We start from the raw sequence: 24,072 nt of genomic DNA, 5'->3' as shown, positions 1-24,072 counted from the left end.
TAGCAAGTTTGCAACCGCTAAATGGCTTTGCACATCAGCCATTAGTTTGAAAGAAGCGTTTTGGTGTAATTCCATGTATTGGTGCACTTTTAAAAGATATGAAAGAAGGTACAAGAAAAAGACTATGCAGGGTAGCTCTTATTCCATTGATCTATGAAGTGTATGTTGAACATACAAATAATTGCAAGTTGGATGTGAACAGATGAGGGGGTACTTAAAGACTGCGATTATAGCAAAAAATGTTAGCCATACTGAAGCAAAAATGGGAAACAAATAAATTTGGAATGACGAAAATGTCCCTTTAAATGCATCTCACCCCATCTTGCCCCATCATTTGTAAGTTTGTAAGTTTAGTTTGGCAGAGCAGTGGTTAGTAGAAAAAAGATGGGATAGCATGGACAGACATGGACTGTCTGCATTCTTTTGATAGAATGCAGCAATTTGGCATGAGTCCATTTCATAAACATGCATTTGCATAAGCTGATATGTTGCCATGTGCAGAACTGCCACCATCAACTGCTATATGCAGTATCATATGCTTCATGCTCAGGTGATTAATAGAACAGAATGTTACCCTGAACGATCACCAGTGGCTGATAGTAATTCAGGCACTCCATTCACCACCTTGATTTCTTTTGTATTTGACACCCTTTGCCCACGGACATTGGTAGAACTGGTTATCCCTACGTATTCCCCCGGACAAATGAACCTGATTTTTCTGCCGACCCCGCTCTCCTGTGTGGTGTGTGGTGCTCCCGCTCGCCCCTCGCCGCTGCGCTTCCCCATCCATAGTTCGGCAGTCGAGTGGGGGTGAGTTCCTGGGCACATAGTGGACTCCAAGCCCCATCAGACCTTGCGGCCGGAAGCTGCATACCGGATTAACGCGCCAGAAGGCGCACAAATATCCGCGTCACTCCCGGCGGAGCGTGACGCTCTTTGCCCACAGACATTGGTAGAACTGGTGATCCCTACGTATTCCCCCGGACAAACAAACCTGATTTTTCTGTCGCCCCCGCTCTCCTGTGTGGTGTGTGGTGCTCCCGCTTGGCCCCCGCCGCTGCGCTTCTTCATCCATAATGCGGCAGCCGAGTGGGCACATAGTGGACTCCAAGCCCCATCAGACCTTGCGGCCGGAAGCCGCATACCGGATTAACGCGCCAGGAGGCGCACAAATATCCGCGTCACTCCCCACATCGTGGGAGCACGCGGGCAAAGGGCGGGCCGTCTGTGGCCGTCCGGGGCTGGACAAGGCTGGGCTGGGCCACCCCCTTTTTATTTTTACTGTATTTTGACTCTTTATTTCATGCTTACTGTTTGTTTATGAGCCTGTAAGGTAGTGTTGTATGTTAAGTGAGGTGTTATAATGTTCTAATTTTGGATCTCCCCAGCTAGTGTGCCATTGTTCCGTTCTACTTTTATCCAGATTCTTCCTGTTCACCATTAGGGTAGAGGTTCCACTATGTCACCCATTCCAGGGAAGGGAAGGGGAAAAAATAGCGCCACTAGCATAACGGGTGGGTCTATTTCTAGAACTATGGACCAATTTATAACGCGGGCAGCCTTTGTATTGGAAATTGATATTGCTCTACCAGAGAAGAGACTGTCTCATGAACCTATTTTTAATAAACGCTCTTCAATGGGTACTTTAAGGGATGCAACCACGCCGGACCGCTCTTCCCTCCACTCCTCCAGAGAGGTAACTGGTTTGAACATCAGCAGTGCGGTTGAGGGTTCTGCGGTATCTGCTGATAGTTCCTCTGTTGATTCCACTCTATTAGGGACACCACCGGGGCTGGGTTCTGCAAGTACCATAGTATCATCGGCTAAACACGGGAAAAGGAAGCTAGGGGGAGGTGCCCAAAAGGGTAGATACTCTAAACTCGCTAAAATGACTACCCAGTGTAAAGTCACTGCATCCCTGCCTTCTGCGGGAGTTAGTAACTTAATACATTCCCCCCTAGTGCCAGCGAACAGGGATTCTGTAGAACTGCCAACCCAGACTTCTGATAAACTACTGGGCCAAATAGAGCACCTTATGAACTGTTTGATGCTTCCTCTTTTTGAGAGGATTAAAGGGATTCTCGAAAAATTGGGGAATTTTGATAAGACAGTTAAAACTAACACCATGGCTCTAGAAAAGGTTATTTGTCGAGGTAGTGAACAAACGAGTCCAGTTGTAGGAGGCCAAATTCTGGATTCTGGTACTGTCCTATCGACTAACATTAGGAATTCTTTGCCCTCAGCACCCCCATGCCAAAACCAGACCGAAATGAAGGGCAATCTAAATGAAGAATACTCTGGCACCTCCACTAGTAAGAGTGTTGTAGTACCACAAGTGCGGCTAGGCAGGAGAGAGAATCACCTACATTGGCATTAGTAGCCACCCAAAAGGAGGGGGGTCATCGAAAATACAGGTAGGAAGTCAAAAACACCCTTTCTAGACCTCCCGCCTGACTCAGCTCCCTATACTGTTATTCTGTTAGGAGTACCAGAGCTGGCACAGGGCAAGCTGGAAAACCATAGGGAACTGAAAATTAAAGTCATCTTTTGGCTTAGCAATTTTCGACCTCTCCGTGCTCATATCAACGGGGAGATTCTACTAGTAAGGAGGGTTAGCTAGTTGGGCAGTAGACGTAAGGACAGGGAAGGGGATTGTGTGATTGTAAACTTCAGAGATCCCAGAGCAGTAACGTGCATCTGTGAAGGGTGGGAGAGTTACAGGAAGGGTGGGATACAATCGCATAGCCTATGTTATTTTTATCCTAGATTAAATATGGTTCCGCCCTTGCTCACACTGAAAATGCATGATTTCCATCAGAGTCTCCCGACCCCGGTATTCAGGGATGAGCTTCAACATCATAGGTTCAATCACTTTAATACTCGATTTACCCACCCAATCTCCACAATTAACCGTTTTGTCTCACTATCAAATCTAGGGGAAATCGACTGACTTGGGGAAGAGAAGGTCCAGATAAAACCTCAGCAATCTGGCTGTCTTCCCTCTGTCTCTGGGGGGGTTGATGACAACCTTGTATCGCAGAAGTCGGACCCTCCCCCCCTCTCACTACCCCATGTTTAACACCTATCTCAAGTATAAATAGCACAATCCTTGTCAATTCTATGGCTTGCCAGGTGGAGACCCGTAGACCGGTTGTTCCTATGGCAAAGGTTTCATCTTGGAACATAGCTGGCCTGGAATCCAAGCTTGTACTACCTGACTGGGCTAGCTTTATTGATAAATCAGATATCTGGTCATTTCAGGAAACTTGGGCTATATCCCAGGTTTTTCGACCAGGTTTTCTGATTTTTTTTAAATCAGCGGTGAAGGGCGCAAGAGGTAGACCAGTGGGAGGCTTAGCAATCTGGGTCCACCAACGTGAGGGTGTGACAGTGGTAGAGATCCCGATTGATAGTCTGGACATGTTGGCCATTCGGGTCAGCTTTTCAAAGGGTTTGGATGTTATCCTTATTAACATTTATATGAGGGGTCTTCCAGGGGGGAAATGTTCCCCGGTTGCTCTCTTACTGGAGAGCTTTTTAAGCTCCTTACCCAATAGTGTAAACAGGGTGGTGATGGGAGATTTCAATACCTGCTTCGAGCCCCTAGGTATGGAGGATGGTAGGCTCTCAGAGGCTGAGGATTCTCTGTGGGGTATCCCCGGGTTGGAACTACAACCCATTAAGAAATGGACAGAAGCTTCCCTGTTTATGAAGGGGTTATCACTGGATAAGGGCATGCGAGCAGTCAATGGTAGGCTGAAGTCAGATAGGCTAGGGGCTGTGACATACGACAGTGGAGATCTGGGTCCCGTATAGATTACATTATGGTAAATCTAGAGATGTGGTCTGGCCTGTTAGACATGGAGGTCATATGTAGAGCTGAAAGTGACCACAACCCCCTAGTACTCTCTATAAAAGACAATAGCTTTTCTGAGTCTATTCTGGCTGAAACTCTTATGGTTCAGGCTACCTTAGCCAACGATGAAAGAAGGGTAAGATGGCCGAAAATAGCCTTAAATTAAGGTGCTATGTCCCGGATTAGGAGCTTGCTCATGGCCACATTAGTTAAAATCCATTGTCTTGGGCAGCAGTCAGAGCTTATAGAAAATATTCCTATCTTACATAGCGACCTCTTTACAAGTCTTAAATTAATATTTGTTAAGAGTTTCCCGCCTAATATCAGAAGCAAAAAGCTGAGACCTTGCTCATGGTTTGACAATGTATGTAGACAGGCTCAAAGAGCCATGCACTCAGCCATAAAATCTAGAGCCCAGGATACTATTCGTAGTTGTAGGGCCACATACAAGGCTTCTCAAATCTCAGCTAAAAGGAACTGGGATGAGGAACGTTGGAGGGAACTGCTTGAGGCTTGTCAGGGGCATAATATGATCAAATTCTGGCATTATCTCAAATGGGGCAACCGCCCCAAAGATGCAGTTCCTTCAAATTTTGTGGAGCCAAAGGAATGGGTTTTGTATTATGGCAATCAATTTAAAGTTAAGCCTAATACCAGTGCCATATTGCCTCCCATTACTTGTGATGAAGCCTTGGTATTTACCCCTAGTGAAGTAAGGGCGGTCCTAAAGGCCATCCCGAGTGGTAAGGCACTGCGTCCCGACTCTATTCCGGCTGACATATTTAAACAGGATCATGATCTCTGGGTCCCTTACCTGACATCACTAGCTAATGCCCTTGCGAAAGGTGCAGGGGTTCCTGATTCATGGGTGGCGGCTGAGATCCTTCCAATTTAAATGAAAGGCGACCGCTCCGCGCCGGCTAATTATCGCCCAATTAGCCTTATTGATGCGGTACAAAAAATTGTGGCACGCCTTCTTTTGGGTCGAATTCAGTGCTGGATGTCTGATTTTGATATTTTATCGCCACTACAGGCAGGCTTTTGCCCGCACATGGGGACCCTTAAACAGGTATTTAGGTTCATGCTTTTATATTGGAAAGTGGTACTACTAGAGGCGGGGGTTTACTTTTTGAGGCCTTCGTTGATCTCAGGTCTGCTTTCGACCTAGTACCCAAGACCAAGCTGTGGGAAGTCTTACTGGGGTTGGGCATGCCAAGAGAGCAGGTGGTTTTGCTTATGAATTTGCATACAAATACCTATGCCAAAGTCAGATGGGGCAAGCAAGGAGAGGGGACAGATAGATTTGAGGTCGCTGAAGGGGTTAGACAGGGGTGTGTATTAGCACCTACCCTGTTCTCCCTGTTTATTAATGTTGTGACAAACTATTTTTCTAACTTCCCGACCAATGCGCCCTCCCTTGTTGGCAGGAAAGTTCCCCTGCTCATGTTCGTGACGACACGCTCATAATTTCTAAAACGAGGCAGGGCTTACAGCTAGCTTTGTCCTGTTTTGGGGTTTTTTGCAGCGAGCATGAGCTGGAGGTGAACGTTGGAAAGACCAAATGTATCGTCCTTCGGGCCCAAGAGCTGTTAAAACCAAGGTTAAAATGAGTGGGATCACCTTGGACCAAACAGAGGTCTTTACATATCTGGGTGTCACCCTGAGTGAAAACCTAAGCTGGAAACCCCAGCTAGACCTCTTGTCCCTTAAACATGCCCAGCTTGGGGGGGGCCTTATTGAAGGAACACTCTAACTCATTTACCAAACCCCTGGCCCCCCTGATTAAAATTTATGGCTCAAAAATGTTACCTTCCATTTTATACAGAGCTGAACTGTGGGGTTATAGCGACTTATCTAGATTAAAGGTGGCACAGAACAAGTTCCTTAGAACAGCTATAGGTCTACCCCCATCTACTCCTCGCATCCCCCTATTGTTTGACTTAGGATGTAATCCGATAGAGGACATGGTACGGTATAGACCACTGGCGTTCTGGCGGCGCTTCTGGACTACACCGGGACTGTCCATGTATGCTGCGGCTATCTTGGAGATAGAGGGATTACAGGGGGCTTCTAGGGTCCCATAGCTATCCGCTCTTAGAGCGTCATTGCTGGATATGGGATTGGAGGCCCTGTGGGTGGATCCAGCTAGCGCCAATTTTCCATCTAAGAAGATCTTTAAAGAAATGTATTGGAGAAGAATCAAGGAGAAGAGATTATCTACTGTGTGGGGGTCCTCTATGACCTCGGCCTTTCTAGCCATCAAGGAAGTTCCAAGCTATGAAGAATATTGGGACATTATAACTAAACCACTCGATCGAAAATTGTATCACCAGCTGACAGTGGGCTCACTCCTCGTACGTGGGTTAACACACTCTTGGAACCCAGAAAGTAGTGACAAATGTCCCTTTTGTATGAAGGAAGCAGAAACTATTGATCATTTCTTATTTTGTTGTACAATGTACTCATTACACAGACGCGTCTGGTTAAGGCCTGTATGTTGTTCATTGGGCACTAGATCTGTAATGACTGCAAGTAGGATTCTGAAAAACGGACACCTCCGACTATATTGTCATTGGTGTGTCAAAGTTCGCTAGTTGGGCCTGGTCTATACGATTACGGAATCTGAGTCCCTGAGCCATACCTCAAGTAATGTTCGTGGGTTAGATAATGGTTTTAATACTTTTTTGAAGATATTCTCCTTTTTCTATGGAATCTGTCATGTGTCTTTCGGTGTGATATTTAATACTGTTTTATTCTAGGTTTTAGTGTGTATAGTATTTATGGATTTTTAATAATCATGAAATGCATTATATGTTTGATGTTTATTTTTCTTTTATGATACAAATCGAAATAAAGACTTTCATCACTGACTGACTAACTGACACCCTTAATGTGACAGGAATGCCCAGACATGGATCCCATGCTCAATGCACCATGAGACTCAAGCTGCACCCTTCTGAAATTGACTGAAACCAGTGTATGGGTTGCTTGTGTTTAATTCTAGAGGGGACCCTGCCTGGCAGTGCGGAATATACTGTTCACCTGTGAAGCAGGGTCAGTACTGATATGGATAAGGGGGGCCTCTGTCTAGAAAGGTATGGTGGGTAAAAACAGTGGACTAGCATACAGCCCGGTGTTATTACCAGTGGTCGGGATCAGTTCAGGTATTTCAACCATCAACAAATTGTATTTTGTAGTTTGTGCCTAGGTCTAGCACATATTCAAATATGCAGCATCTCATACTGAGGAACAGCTTCATATGTATAGATGTAATCATGCACCCTCTTCTGCACCTCCTTGTACTTTGTTTTTTTTCCTCCTAATTTTTTCTGCTGCCTTACCCACCTCTTCTTCATAACCTAATGCCATGAATTATAGCAGAGTTGGTTGGCCAGCATGGCACTCCTTTCCATTCCTCCCGCCTCCTTCTAGTATGTCCAGTAGGCAAAACGTAATTCCGATGGGCCACAGTATGACACTGATCTCAGTCAGTGGCTTGATTCCTTGCTGCTCAGTACTGTTTCTTTTTCTTCTACCCTGTAGACAATTGGAGCAAGGATGTTTCAGGAGTTTGAGGGCTCATTCAAAGGCCTGACATGGGAAGGGTTCAAGGAGACCCTGTCTATAAATAAACGGTCAGCGTTGGTATGCACACTCTTCTTGATGTCCAGATGAAGGTCAATTTTGCTGCCATCTAAAGTCCAACTCTTGGTTTTTTAAGCAGGAGGAGGTGGTCTTGCATGCGAGTGTGTTAATCACAGAGCAGTTAAGCAAATTTTGCATTTTTGCCTTTTTAACATGATACTTTTAATAAAAGAAAATATTTTAAAAATGAAACAATTAGCCATATCAAGTACCAATCATCTCATTTTAGAGTTTCTTTTCAGTTTATATCTCCACATCACAGCACTGAAATGCAATGTCAAGCTAATTTAGTAGCCTCTCTCTGTATTCACTTTGCTCAAGGTGGTCTCAACATGGTAGTCCTACTGTATCTGAAAACCTGCTGGGTAAATGACACAAACATCAAATTAAAAATATCGTGTGACATGAATAAAGTGCAAAAAGTTTGTGGATCAGAACATCTCAGGTTTAAAATGTAAAATTCTTTATTATATTGAATTAATCATTTATATGGAAGTAGCAGGGTTTGGGTTTGTAGTGGAATAGGGTGGGACTTTAACTTGTAATTAATATAATTTTATTCTTAAATACATTTTTCTTGTCAATTCTTAATTATGTATATTGTTTAATTGTTATTTTATTTTAAATTAATGTATTAAATGTAATGTGTATTTTATTTTTTACATTTATGTTAGTAATTATTACTATAATAGTGGGCTGTTAATTCAATTATAATGAATGTAATTATTTCATATAATTTTTTACTGTTACTGTACAATAGATATAGAAGTGATTATTAATCATGGGCTTCATTATGATGGAGGTCTGACGAGCGTTTGTCCGCCACCGTTTCAGGTAAGAGACTGCCCAGCAAGGAGCAGACAGCTCTGACAGCCCAATAGCAACAGGACCACCCTGTAGGCATACAGTGGATTGGCGTACTGTGGAATAGCATACACTTGAATGGGGAAGAGCGGAATAGTGTAGACCACAGTTAAGTACAGTGGAGTAGCATAGAGTGGAGTGCCATATAATGTCATAGTGTTGCATTTAGCAGCATTAAGTCTAGTGATGTACAGTGGTGTGGCACATAGTGAAATAGCATGGTCCTACAATGGAATAGCTTAGACTGTAGAAGAGTAGAGTGTAGTGACATACAGTGGGCTGGCGTACAATGTAGTGTTGTACATTATAATAACATACATTGGATTGTGGCAGAGTGGAGTGGGGTATACTGCATTTGTGTACAGGGCCGGACTGGGAACCAAAACTGGCCCTGGCAAAGAGCTCGGTCGGCCCCCCTGGGAGCAGCCGAGCTGTTTTCCAGCGCCCGTTTCGCCAAATTTTGTTACAGCGGCCGATTTTGTAGCTATGCTGCAAAAACGGTCTTGTAACAAAAGTGGCCCCCAGGGGCCCATAATCAGCCCCCACCCTAGCAGCCCCACAGGGAAACACCCGGTGACCGATACAGCCAGTTCGGCCCTGGTTGTGTATAGTGGAGTGCTGTTGAGTGGACTGGCATCCAGTGGAATAGCATAGAGTGTAGTGATGTACCATGAAGTCATTTGATTTGCGAAAAGATTCAGTATGCGGAGCAACGAATGTTTAAGCGAAAGGCTAGTCAAGATATGTTTGACTGTGTGCAAATGTGGGAGAAAGAAGTGCATGAGCGAATGAAGCGTGAGCAAGCGTTGATTGAAAAAGAACAACGTAAGAGCATTCATGCGAAATCATTGGAAATGAAAAATAGAGAAATTAGAGAGGGAAAATAGGGAGTGTCATTTACAGGTAAATGGCCAATACGCTGTTCGTAAATCTCTTTATCCTATTCTTAATATTCCCCAAGATGATTCTCTCTTTTATTAGATGGTTGTCCACCTCCGTATACTCTTCCTTCTGCTCTTCATGAATCAGATGAGGACTCTTCTACAGATCAGGACGAAGCTCGAGAAACTTACTCAATGTTATCTGCTGAACGTGCGTCTGAGATTAGATCCGCTGCACGTAAAGCCGTTCTTAGTACTAAAGCTGCTTCTGAACTTTTAGATAGTATAAAAGATTTTCAGGAAAGGGAGCAAATATATTTTACCGATACATTTGCCGCAGAGGTTATTGAACGGTTTAGAAAATATTCGGTAGACATGGAGCCCGATGATGTAGCAGCTGATTGTAAACAGCTACGCTAAAGTCTTTTTGTCTTCTCCCAGGTGGCTGACATGATCAGACGCTTGGTTAAACTGCGTGTTGACGCAGCCCGTTTGCGAGAGGAGAAAAAGGCAGCAGACGCAGCTGCACCAACATCCCGAATCAACATGGCACGAACTTCTACTCCTGAAACAGATAAGAATATTGTAATTAATGTGAAACCCATGGGGGATGCCGCGCCTTTATATGTCCCTCCTAAGGGAACGGGTACAAGTGATGATAAGACTTCTACAGATGCAAAGGGTACTTTTTTTATAATTGGGTTTACACTCTTGTAATAGAGCAATTGTTAGGCCCTTGAAAATGCATTGCCTGATCCGCGAAATAATCCAGCAGCCTTTTATGAGGAAGTTGAGAGTGCCATTAGCTCTTGTACTATGACTTTGCCTGATATTGATTTGTTTTTTGGACTAATATTACCGCCTGATATGTGGAGAACTGTGCGTAAAGTTGATGATCGTGCGACATTTGGAGCAGTTAGACGAAGATAGAGAACCTGCACAGAAACCGTGTCAGTTAATTTTAAATCTTCCGGCAGCTATATTAGTTAAGTTAAAGACAATCATTCCCCCTAAAAAGATAGATTGGACAGTGTTAGCGTCTTGAAAGCAAAAGGTCGATGAATCAGTTTCTGACATCTTCACACGCTTTGAAGAAGCATTCCACGATTTTAGTGGCCAGTCATTGACAGATGACAAGGGTAGGCATCTGTTTGTCGATAAATATGTTGCAAACCTTTTGCCAGGAATAGCTAATCGCCTAAAGGCGAGTAAAAGTTCATAGACTACCTCTTCTCTGGTTCCTTTCCTAACTATGGCTCAGTATTATGAGCGACTAGAATTAGAAGCTAAAAGTAATGAGGATAAGAAAGTCTAAAGAGTAGAAAACAAAGGCTATGTTGGGTCAAGCTTATGGCCCACCTTCAAAAGGTAATGATAGAGGTGCACATGGATCTTATGGCTTGTCCTTTCCTTCCTATACTCGTTTGAATTTGTCTGTTGATCAGTGTGCGTACTGCAAGAAATTTGGATTGGCTTTCTGATTGTCCAGTACTGCGTGCTCAGCAGTGTCCACGTGGTCGGGGACAAATGAGAAATCGTTCAGGATATCCAGGGCCTAGAGGAAGCACAAATGATCGTGCTAAGTTTGATGCTAATGCACTTGGACAGTAGGGGTTGAACACTTTTGATAGACTGAACCAATATCAAATGTCTGACTATGTGCTGTCTGATTTTCAAGATTCTGCTTATGCATAGGATTGCCTAAGATGGGGCAAGGAATCAGTTGAAGTTCCAGTAGATCAGAGGGGTCCCTATGTTACAGCACATGTTTTGGGTTCTACTGATCAGTTTCTGGTTGATACAGGAGCTACTCGTAGCGCCTTGTCTAAACACTTGGGGGCATATTACCAAGCAATAGCGATAATTATCGCTATTGCTTGGTTAGAGCCAAAAATTTATCGCATCGCTGCGGCGATTTTTACCGCAAATAAACCTTGGTATTACCAAGGTTTAACGCAAATGCGGTAAAAATCGCCGCAAAGCATGAATATCATTTATATATTCAGCTAATGCTCTTAGCCATGTTATCCACCTCCCATTGGATAACATGGCTAAGAACTGCTCAGGGCAGGTGTTAGCTTTTGGAGATATTCCCGCTTAGCGCGAATATCTCCAAAGGTTGGTAATAGGAGATAGCGATGTTAGCGACTGTTTTCAGTCTCTAACATCTTGGCACGCCCACTTTGCATCTCATTAGTGATAAATATCACTGACATGCAAAGTGGGGCCCAAGATGGTCGCTATCTCCCACTAGCTGCCGCTAACTGGTGTTAGCGGCAGCTAGGTAATAGGGAGATAATTTTATCTCCGCTTTCTTGGCTTTTAAAGCCAAAAAAGCAGAGATAAACCCCCTTGATAATATGCCCCTTGGTTCCTAGGGCTCCCCTGTCTGGCTTAACTATTACATCGATAGGTTTCGATGAAACACCTTCCCTCAGCCCACTGTCACAACCACTTGCATTCCATGTTGATAAGTGTACTGCTCCATGTCCGTTTTTGCTCTCTCCAAACACACCAGATAATATTGTGGGTCTTGATATGCTCAAATATTTCAGCGCTACGATACGATGTTCTCCTGAAGGAGTATGGGTTATTTTGAATGACAACTACCCTGGGTTTGAGAGATCCTGTATTATTAAAGAGGACATTGCATTAGCTTCACTCCCTAGTACTTTGTGGGCTTCTTCAGACACTGATGTAGGATAAAATGGTTATTCCACCAGTGCATGTTAGTGTCAAGGAGGGTGCTTCTTTACCAAGACTGCCTCAGTATAAACTTTCTAGAGAAGGAGAAGAAGCACTTACACGCATTGTTCATGATTTATTAAAGTGGGGGTTGTGGAAGAAGTTCCTTACAATGTTTACAATAGTCAGATTCTTCCCATTTTGTAAAAAGATACTGACAACAGGATTTATAGATTCATCATTGATTTAAAGAAGTCAACAAGATTGTAGTACCGCAGTGCCATGTGGTTTCTGACATAACGCCATTACTTACCCTGGTCCCTCCAACAGCAACTACATTTTCTGTAATCGATTTGAAGAATGGTTTCTTCTCGATTCCTATTCATCCTGATAGCCGATATTTGTTTGGTTTCACTCTGATTTATAGATCATACAGATTTTGTGGAGTTCCTCAAGGGTACACTGAGAATCCAAGTATTTATAGTCAAGCCTTAAAACGACAACTTGATTCCTTTACTTTGTCTGAAGGAGTGGCTCTCATACAATATGTCAATGACATCTTGTTGGCAGCTGATACGCCTGAGCAGTGTGAAAAATGTACTTTGTCTTTGCTTTCTTTTCTTGCTACACACCATCATAAAGTATTACGAAAGAAATTGCAATATTGTAGACCGAAGGTAACCTATTTAGGTCACCTTCTGTCTAAGGAGGGCCGTGCGACACCAGGTCGCATTCAAGCAGTTTTAGACACCCCAGTACCTTCCACACAGAAAGATGTCCGTGCGTTCATTGGTTTGACTTTGTTTTGTAGGCAATGGATATTAGTCTTTTCACACATTGTTAAACCCCTGCTAGCGCTTTTGACTAAAAACACTCCGATCCCCTTTCCATGGACAGATGAATGCCAGAACGCTTTTCGTCAGTTAAGACAAGCTCTTTGTTCTGCACCGGTGTTAGGCACACCAGATTACACGAAGGCTTTTACACTCTATGTACACGAGAAAGATGGTTGTGCATTGTCAGTTTTAGTACAGACATACGGGGACAAGCAGCGTCCCTACACAAACTTTTCAGCTGCCTTGATCCTGTTGCTTGTGCGTTGTCTGGGTGCTTCCGTTCAGTTGCAGCGACAGCTGTATCCATATGTCAGAGTGAAGAGATAGTTTTGTCACACAAACGGTTGGTGCTAGTACCCCATGCAGTAGATGCCCTTTTGAATCAGACTAAGACACAACACTTAACTAGTGCTCGTCTGACAGGATACGAATTGACATTGTTAGCATCTAATATTTCCTTGAAGAGGTGTGCAACACTGAACCCAACCACTTTGTTGCCATATCCTGCGACTCAGTCTCAGTCAAAGGAGCCTCACAATTGTATATTCCTTACTGAGGAACAAACAAAGGGTTGCATCAATTTGTAAGATATGCCCTTTTTAGATGTAGAGGGGGAACTGTGGGTTGATGGGTCCTGTTTGAAGTTACCAGATGGCACGACTTCAGCTGCTTATGCAATTACCACCCTTGAGACAGTAGTAGAAACAGCTCGCATACCTCAGAAGTCGGCTCAAGCAGCTGAACTAATAGCTTTGACACAAGAGTGTGAACTTAGCACTGACTTGTGTGTGAACATTTACACGGATAGCCGCTTTGCTTTTGAAGTGGTTCATGATTTTGGCCTACTCTGGAAGGAAAGAGGCTTTCTTACATCCCACGAGATGCAGATAATGCCCGGAGAATTAGTACATAATCTCTTGACTGCACTTACGTACCCAAAGAAAGTTGCTATTATGAAGTGTAGCACACACAAGAAAATCATTGAAAAAATAGGACAAGACAATGCCTTTGCAGATTGCGTAGCTCGTGAGACTGCGATGCAGCGAAGCACTACATCCATGTACGTAGTAAAATCACAAGCTGAGCATTGGCATGACGCTAGAGAAGAAGTATTGGATATACAGAGATCTGCTTCTGTAGCAGAACTTGATCAATGGGCTAAAGAAGGTCAAGGAATATTGGACCATGAGGGTTGTTGGCGTTACAAAGAAATGAATAAGTGGAAATTGCCTGCAGCCTATTTACAACCTATGGTTGAAATGGCACATGGGCTGGCACATGTTGGAGCCCAAGCAATAACTAAATTGCTTACGCAAGTTTTCAAGCATCCTGAAATTGCCAGCACAGCTAAAAGAGTAGTACAGTCCTGTTTGATCTGTTGGCACTATAATCCTGGAAAAGGGACACAGACTCCTACCGGAGGGTTTGCTACACCAACCGCACCTTTTGAAGTTTTGCAGATGGATTACATCCAACTTGAACGCTGCAATAATTTGAAATATGTCCTAGTGGTGGTGTGTGCCTTCAGCAAATGGATAGAGGCATACCCTACAAAGAATAATAGAGCTCTCACCACAGCAAAGGTGCTTCTATAGGAGTTTTTTCCCTAGATATGGTGTTTATAAGCTTTAGTGGAGTGACAACGGACCGCATTTTATTGGGCAAGTTATTGAGTATGTCCTGAAAGGATTAGGGATCAAACATAAATTCCATACAGTTTTCCACCCGCAATCAGCAGGATTAGTGGAAAGGTACAACGCTACGTTAAAATTGAAGTTGGCAAAAATACTGGCTTCCACGTCTTTAAAATGCCCAGATGCACTACCTTTGGCATTGATGTCCATAAGATCGGTGCCACACTCACGATCTGGGCTTACACCGTATGAGATAGTATTTGGGGGACCGATGAACATTTGGGGAGTTCCTAAACCACACCCCATACAAGATGTTCCTTGTGTTCTGTTGAATGAATATTTGGCACAGTTAACCGACAGTTTGATCTCTATTTATCAACAGGTTTGAGAAGCGCTTCCTGACAGATCTACAGGCCCACGAACTCCGTCCTGGCGACCACGTGATGGTCATGGTCTTCGACAGATCAAACAGCTTGGAGCCGAGGTGCAGAGGACCAGAGCAGGTGCTCCTTGTGACAAGGACAGCAGTTCGAATGACGAACAAGAAGAATTGGGTCCATAGCACACACTGCAAACGTGTGTCGCCTGCCTTGGTGGAATCTGCTGTGCTGACCAACCATCGAGAGATTCTGGAGACGGAGAAAGGTCAAGCTATCTCACCTGACGAATCTGAGAAACTCTTCCCGGACCACTTAATCGCTGGAGAATCCCGATATCAGCTGAGACCAAGGATAGAATCTGCTTTGCCGAAAAAGACTGGTTGAGCTACCGCCCTGGGTTAGTGAAACAGAACGCCGATGTGGCAAGGGGGGGATCAGTCCTGCTTAGTGTAGTGACACCTGTCTTTGCCCGTGGTGAAGAAATCAACGGCTGCCCAGGGATAAGAGCTCCAACAATTGTTTTCAACGAGTTTTTAGAAAGATGAATTATCGCTGTTGCTGAAATGAATAACAAAAGAATCATTTGTGCTATAGGGTTTGTTGAGCAGAAGCATCGACAATCCTACCTAAATAATAAAATCATCCAGATGTTGCATCATATGCACAATGCCACGAATGCTACCAACTGTTGGGTGTGTGGGATGATACCTGCACACCAAAAGAAAGGAGGAACACTTTTATTCCTCTACCGTTTTCCCATAATGGTTCTTGTCAAGCTTGGTATGCACTTCTGTTTGCTTCCGGAAAACCTTCAGTTTGTGGAATTATCTTTCACTTAAATAAAGTACGCTTTCAGAATAAAGATGGTTATCCTCAAGCTGAAGGGACTAAATTGGAATGGGAAGAGTATCAACCGGACAATATTTCGACACCATATGTCTTCACGAATATGAGGAACATCAAGAACACTGGACCTTTAGTAGTTTCTGTGACCAGAGCTAAAGCAGATTTATGTATTGGCAGTGCTGGAAGAATTCTAGTAGGACGGAGTGAATGTATTTTGACATTGACTATTGAAGGTGCTAATAACAGCAGTTTTACGTATTCACATAACACGTATTTTGTGAGTGGTAATAAAGGATACTATCAATTACCGGTTGGGTGGTCTGGGGTATGTTACATATCATTTTTGTTACCACCTCTGTTCTTGGCCCCTCCATCGTATCACCGAAATTTAAAGTTGTATAGTGACATTTCCAAGAATAGATAACAAACGAACAATAAGTACAGATGAGGTCGATCCGACTGATACCACTTTGCAACAATATGTTGATTTCAATTTGGGACTGTTCTTCTTTGTGGGTGCTGCATTGAATAGCAGAAAGATATGGCGATTGACTCGTGTTGTGGAAGCTGTCACCAATCAAACAGCAATGACACTTGGGAATATTACAGAGGAACTGCAAATTGCAAGGATTGCAGCACTCCAAAACAGAATGGCGCTTGATGTGATTTTGGCTGATCGAGATGGTGCACGTCGCATCATCGGTAGTGGTTGTTGCGTATTTATACCAGATCACTCACCTTCAGTATATGATGCAATCTCAAAACTGCATAAGATTGCTGCAGAAATTCACACAGAGACTGGTACATGGACATTTTTGAACTGGATATCGACACTCTTTATTACTTGGGGCTGGAAGCTACTGACTGTTCTATGTATACTCCTGGTGATAATATTTACGTGCTGTACTTGTATACAATGTGGTCCTATGCTTTGCTCCATGTGCATCACTGCTTGTACACCTGTCAAAAGAAATATTGCAGAAATAAAAGCACAACAAATGTTAAATAAAGAAATCACTGAGATGATGAGCATCAATGTACAGTATGCGTATCTAAATTACCCCAGATAAACAAATGTCTTCAGCTAATGCTGAAGGGGTCGTCTGTTGTAATTTGGCAGCAATTAGGTTAAGCATTAGCAGAAGACATCCTGTATTTAGATACTATCTTGTCCGTTTTGTGGAATCCATTTTGTATTTCTGTCAGCCATTTTGTTTGTCATGTGCTCGCCATGTGCTCTGTCTTACCTTTCTGTTAACTGCTCTTGAAATCTGCCTAGAGACGAGATATATTTAGCATCTTCCACCTTCGCACATGCTCAGTTGAGCTTGCAGCTGCTGTAGTCTGTAACTGTCAGGATGTGTCCACCAGAATTAGCAAACTGTTAGCTCCTCCCACTTGTTGCCTGTACACTTTCTGTATGACCTTGTATGTACCTAAAACCAGCATTTATTTACTTGTACCGCCTTCATTTGAGCCCCTGTGTGGGTATGAAAGGACCAAGCTCCTTCCATTCAGTGTGCTACTTCATACATTACCGAAGGGTGCTGTGTGAATGTAGTTCCACCTCATGAGGTTTAATAAACTCTGTCTTTTCTATTCCAGTTTCTGTACCAACTTCTTCCAATTGGTCTGAGGACTCTGTGCAGAGAAGGGAGAGCACCTAGCACTGGTAGGTCTTGCTGAGGCCCACTACTTCAGTGCCATATTTCACATAATTACACTGAACTATATATGTGCTTATGTAATTAAAAAAAAATAACTTACCTGCATGGTAAAGTCCTGCATTGTAAGGTACCTATAAATAGCCTTCGTGGTACTTTCCTGCACAGTAAACACTACCTGGCAAAGGTGCTACTTGGTGAAGGATGCATTGTAAAGTTGATATTCCCAAAATGGCAGTTGGGACAGTCCCACTGCAGCAGAGGGTGCTTCTGCCACCCGTCAATTTTTAAATCTTTGTGAGCTCTTTGCTTAGCAAAACTGGTGGAGTTTAAATATTGAGTTCCCAGAGTTATGAGGTCTTGAACATGGAACCCTCCTACTCAAGAATTACATTGCACCTTTATCCGAAGATACACCAAGCAATGGCATCCAATAAGTGGGACATTGGCAAAAAAAACTGTGCACTAATATTTATATTACTGAGATAGAGTGCTGCTGTGATGCTCTGTTCTACTGCCAGGCATCACGGCGCGCTCAGCTCTGAGAGAAGGAGGGATGTTAGTAATAGCTCATTCTGAGATCAGAATGGTTACATGTTAAATCTCAATAGAATAGCTGTTGAGACCTCTATCTGTTACCTAAATCTGTGTGTAAACTGTTACTATACAATCCAAGAAGACAGCATAGAGGGACATTGTGTCTTTTGCATCTACATGTTTCACTTGCTTCTTGTAGAGTACCTGCCTCTTGTCCTAAGGAGCCTTCCACAATGGCCGCCCATGCCATTGCTGTCTTGTGCTTTAGTGAAATGTGTGAAAATGCTTTTGATTACACTGTGCCACAATAATCAAACATTTTCCTTCTGTCCCTATATCATTTTTAGCACTTTGTATCAATCTTATTCAGTGGATTAAACTCTCACCTCTGCAGGTTGCACGTTTAATTTCTCAACACAGTCTTTCGGTCACCAAGAGTTAATGAAATGAACTAGAAGGATACAAAACACATTCCCAAAAGCTCTGTTTAAAGAGATTATCATAAAAGCTTGTGATCCATGTTTTTAATAACAAAAATGGCTGTTTCTACCAACCATGATAATGTAATGCATTGGTTTCTTGGTCTTACATGTTTTAATGGATTTAAGCCTGTGTCATGTACCTCAACAGTCAGAGCGACCCTCACCTCAGGACCAGAATACTGTAATCAAAGAATAAAGCACAGGGGAGCTTGTCCAGGAAGTTATTTGCTTAAAAAGTACATCCATCCTAGAGGAAGGCACTTCTTGTGAAAAGAGGGGCCTTGGCCGTGGGGGTTGAAACACCAGATTAAAAGTGAGTGCTTTAGCATTCCTTTTGCAGAGGCCACCCCCGAAGGGGTCCTCTATGGCCGACGCCATAACGGACACCAGAGCCCGGGAAGGATCCGGTTCCAGCCTCCCGAAAGCGCCCCGAAGCAGAAGAGGCACTTTCATTGTAACCAAACTGGCTCCAGAATAGCGCCTAGCCGCCTGGCCATTGGGGGACCAGGTGAGGTTTGACCCTCCCCCAAATGGCAGCAACCGCCCGTTTCATGGTGAGAAAATTGTGAGGGATGGGAGCGGGAAGAGAGGACAGCCTCCAGTTTACTGTCCATTTCCAAACCATCAGACCTTGCAAGAAAGGGATGTCATCAAGAAGTTTCATTTGAATAGGCAAACAATACATGATATACGTCATCAGTTGGAGCCTGATATCCTTCCTCAGAATGCTAGTCCTACATGTATCCCACCTATTGTGGGCTGTTTTGCATTTTCTGGTGGCAGGTTCCTTTTAGTACATTGTGGCTATATCTAGTGGTATGTCACAGCCATTGTTTAGTGGTGTACTACAAGACATGCTTTCATCAATGATGTGACAAATTGACAGCTACATCCAGTTCCCAAGTGGTGAGGATTTAGCCAATGTGAAGTTTGACTTCTATGGATTTCATCACATCCCACATGTGGTTGGAGCCATTGATGGTACACATATTCCCTTAAAACCACTTCAAGCCGGTGAACAAGTTTACCATAACAGTAAGCACTTGTATTCTATCAACGTGCACGTTTTCTTCTTTGTGGATTTGTACATCTCAAGCGTCTGTGTCCAGTTCCCAGGATCAGCCCATGATTCCTTCATACTGCGGAAGAGCATCATACCCCAGCTAATGTCACAACTACTACCAGACAGGCTCTGGCTCGTTGATAAGGTTGGTCTTTCCTAACTATATGTGGGTGTTGTCAGGTAATATGAATGTGTAAGATTTTGTTGCACTTAGAGTTAACTCTAATCACTAGTGTATGCAGTAGACCTTTGACCGATTGCAATAATGCTAAGCTTTGGTACTCGCTGAAGTCCTTACACCATATACCACCCCTATGCGTCTCCTAGAGTTTAACCAGTCATATCCCTTCCTATGTGTATGTAGTTGACTCTTATCACTAGTGGTTGCAGTGGACCTTTGTACTCTCTACCACCCCTATGTGACCCGTAGAGTGTTTCCAGTCATATCCCTCCTGTGTAGATAGAAGATAACTCTAATGACTAGTATCCTATGTGATTCTTAGATTGTATCCATGTGTATCCCCTCCCTGTGTTTAGAGTTATAGCTGTAACGACTAGTCGCCTGTGTGACTGTTGGAATATAGCCAGGTGTATCCCTTCCCCCGTGTGAAGAGATAACCCTATTCACTAGAACAAAAAGAAACGTGTTCCTGAAATGTGTAACGTAACTGATTCTATGTAAAGTGCTTTGATAACATGTAACGGAACTGGTGCTATGTAAAGCGCTTGGATAACCTAATCGGTTCAAGTTCCTGAAATGTGTAACGTAACTGATTCTATGTAAACTGCTGTGATAACATGTAACGGAACTGGTGCTATGTAAAGCGCTCTGATAACCTAATCGGTTCAAGTTCGCGCTATAGAAAACTCTAAAAATAAATAAATAAATAAATTATGTCTGCCTTCCATCTAGGAGACTCAGTGTATCCCAGCCATCCATTGCTGTTGACATCCCTGAGGAATCCAACTACCCCAGGGGAAGTTCTCTTCAGTGATGCGCATGGGAGAACATGATGGCCAGTGGAGCAGGCTTTTGGGCTCCTGAAGGCCAGATTCAGATGTGTAGAAAAGACTGGGGGAACCCTCCTCTACTCACCAGAGAAAGTGTATCAAATCACCTTGGCCTGCTGCATGCTCCACCACATCGCCCTCCAACAGAACATCCCTTATATCGCAAAAGATGAAGACCATGAAGTGCCATCGGGTGAGGATCCTGAAATGCCAAATGATGGGAATAGTGGTGAAGATGAAGGAGCTGATCTCATCGACAACTTCTTCTCATGAGTGTAAGTATGCTGTGAGATGTCATGACTAAGGCCCATAGTATGACTATGCCAGCCCATTTGACCACCACAGTGGCTGTGGGGGCATAACCCCACCGGTGGTCTGACTGCCCCATTACGACTTGGGTGGTTGGACAACATAGGCACTACCTCAACTGCCATGGATCATAGATTCCTGGCAGTGTTGTGGCGGTTTTGAGGCTGTAATACGCTTGGAGGTCCATTGCAGCCCCACCAATCATATTACCAGTTTCCTCTCCCACACAGTTTTCATAGTGGTGAGCCCGCCATAAAAAATTTAGCAGAGAAGAAGAGGGCCCCCTGTTGCCTCTGCACCAGGGGATGCATTCAGGGGGCACATTTGTGCCATCCTGTCTGCATGCACCCCCCAGTCCCTGCAGGGCATGGACTTCATAGTCCATGCCTTGCAGGAACTTGCAATGACATTCCCATTAGGATGCCTGTTACTCATAATTCCTATGAGCCTTTAAACAGGCACCATTGTGGGCCAGCTGCCCCAGGACTGCAATACATGTATTCCAGTTGGAATCTGGTGGGTAGTCTACTTTTAGCTGTGGCAGAGAGGGAGCGGGGAGCTGGAGTGGCAGCCCGCTCTCACACCGCTAAAGTCATAATAAGGCCCTAGGCAATTAAGGCAACTCTTGTTGTGATGATGTGAGGATTATGTTTAGGGAAAGTATTAGTAAGCTAAAGCTCTGGCAAATGCTGGTGAAAGCTGTTTGTGGAGGAAGGTTTTGACACATGCTCATTTTCATAGTGTTGCTTTGTTTAGCTCAGACTTTTGTCATTGACTGTGTACTCCAGAAGCTTACTCTGTAAATTGTGCAATATGTATGGTTTCATAGTTAATCTTTTTGTTTTGGTCTGTTTTATGTACCTACACTGTGGCATCTTCAGTTGGACATTTCAGAGTTGTGACATTATTAGGTTCATGATGCTGTTTGGACGTACGAAGTGGACATGGATTGTTCATGGGAATGCCTATCATAGACTTCGGGTGTGCAAAACCTGTACCAAGACAGCTTGCATAGTGACAGGACGGAAGTTCAAAGGAATCCATTGGACTTTTTCCTTGTCGTGTGGCATCAAGTGCTCCAACTAAATGTTGTTTTGGGCACAAATCATCCTAGTCTTCCTTCACATTGGCTTGTGTATAAACTGTATGTAGCTGTTAATTTCTCTCCTCATTTTTGGCCAAAGTGCTTGTGGCACATTACTGACAGATAGGTATGACCTTATGATCAGAAACTGTTGTACTGCATGTGTCTGTTTATTAGTTTAAATGATGTGGGATTCCTTTTGCGAAATAGGCGTTATGGACCAAGATGATCACATAGATCAATTTCTTTTTGCCTATTCTTAGGAAATTGTTTGAGGTATTCCCTCCTTCCATGTTGTTATGGTCTGCACCTGAAAATGTAATCACTGACACAGAATATTTGAGACATTTATGATTTGCTATGCTTCTGGCATAATGTCATCCTGTGATTGGAACTTGGAATAAAGATATCATAAGACAAGACACTTGTATGTATGTGTTGGTGAGACATGGTTGTGATCCTGAGCAAAACATTGTGGGCCACATTTAAAAAAGCAAGGGGGTCGCCAGTACTGCTGTGTTTTTGTAATTGGCTCAGCTGGAAGCCCAGGCGGGACACATTCCATCAATGAAGTAAGCGGTTCAGACAACATGCAATGTAATACAGCTGGCGGAAGACCACCGGCTCAGTGGTTTTCTTGGGACGGCAATGGTGGTGGTACAGCGGTGAGACTGCCAAACTTATAATATGGCCCTAAGCATTAAGAAAAATGCATGAAGGAAGAGAAGCACATGTTGGATGGCTAGACACTAACAGTGCATCTATATCTATAAATAATAGATTGAGTTTTGTGATGGGATTTATGCACATGTTAACTATAATTGCTATAGCAGTATTTATTGTCTCAGCTTCCGAAAATTGCCTTAAAATGTATAGATATTTTGTGGTGAAACACAATAATAAATCCACAGAGAAACAATGAATATTTATCTTCAGTAACTTTAGCTTATCTTTTTTTTAGTGCACCCCTTCCCACTTTTGTATTTATTTTTTATAAATTGACACCAGTGAGGTATCTGGTGTGGAGAGCACCAAACACTGTACTTTCTTTCTCAATTTGCCTCACTGTATTAATTGTTTTCTGCCTTAGCACATGGTTTGCAGAATTTTAATTGAACCAAGGGCCAGATGTATGACCTTTCCATTTAGCGGTCATATATTGTGATTTTTTTGCGGCTCACAAAACAGAATGTACTAACATTTCTCAGACACATTTAGCGATTTCCAAGGGCATGCGGCAGGTCGCAATTTGTGACCCATTGGGAATGGCCAGCACTCGCGGATGGTGGCCTGCTGGGGTCATCAGACCACCATGTCGGTGACTGCTTTTGAAATTAAGCATTAAAAAATATGCATCCAATTTTCCTTAAAGGAAAATGGAACACATTTATAAATGAAAAATGAAACATTTCTGTTTCATTTTTTAAGAGTAGGTAGTGGTAACATGGGACCACTGCTTGGTCCTAAAACATATTTCCAGTGCCCAACACAAAAGGTAAGGGATCCCCTGGTGACCACTTCCCATTTGCGACTAGCTTACCACCTACTTGAACTAGGTGGTAACAGTGATTTCTTTTTAACCACATTTGCAGTAACAAAACAGATACCAGTGTGACTTGCTATTAGGAAGGGATGCCTTTGGCACACCCCTTCCTAATAGCGACAAGCAAACCGTATTTTGCGAGAGGGTAAAAGGTTACCAACTCTCAAAATAGGGTTTGTACATACCACAACCCTTTTTAGTGGTCGCACACAGTCTGATTTTCTATTTGCAACTGCTAAAAATGGTCGAACATCTGGCCCCAAGTGTATATTGGCTCAAGCAAAAATAGAATTGATAAATGTGCTCACGAGTCTGCCTGGAAACCTCTGAATGTTCTTAGTTTTTAGCAGTATCCTGGTAAATGTTTGTGAATTTTTCTGATGATTAGGCCGTTTAAATATCAATAAATATTAATACTTTTAAAAAACAATGTTTAAAGTGACATGATGGTTAGGTATGGTATTGCGATCTTACTTCACCTTTAAAAAAAAAATTGAAAGTTAGGGAAAAAAATTAAAGTGATGTTATAGTTAGCCATGGTAATAATATCTTACTTTACTTAAAAAAAATTTAAATCAACCGCTAAAACCAAAGGTTAAAACTCACTTTAGGGAATTTCTATGTTTTTTTAATGTAAGGTAAACTGAGCATAGTGTGCACAGGAAGGGATTGGATGGTGGGACTTGCATGCCTCCAGGCTCTGTGCCAAACCTCCTGTGGGACCAACACCCCAGCCACAGGTAGCAAAACTC

Source organism: Lissotriton vulgaris, chromosome 6 (assembly GCF_964263255.1).
Source record: "Lissotriton vulgaris chromosome 6, aLisVul1.2, whole genome shotgun sequence".
NCBI lineage: Eukaryota > Metazoa > Chordata > Amphibia > Caudata > Salamandridae > Lissotriton > Lissotriton vulgaris.
This window is presented reverse-complemented; position numbering follows the sequence as displayed.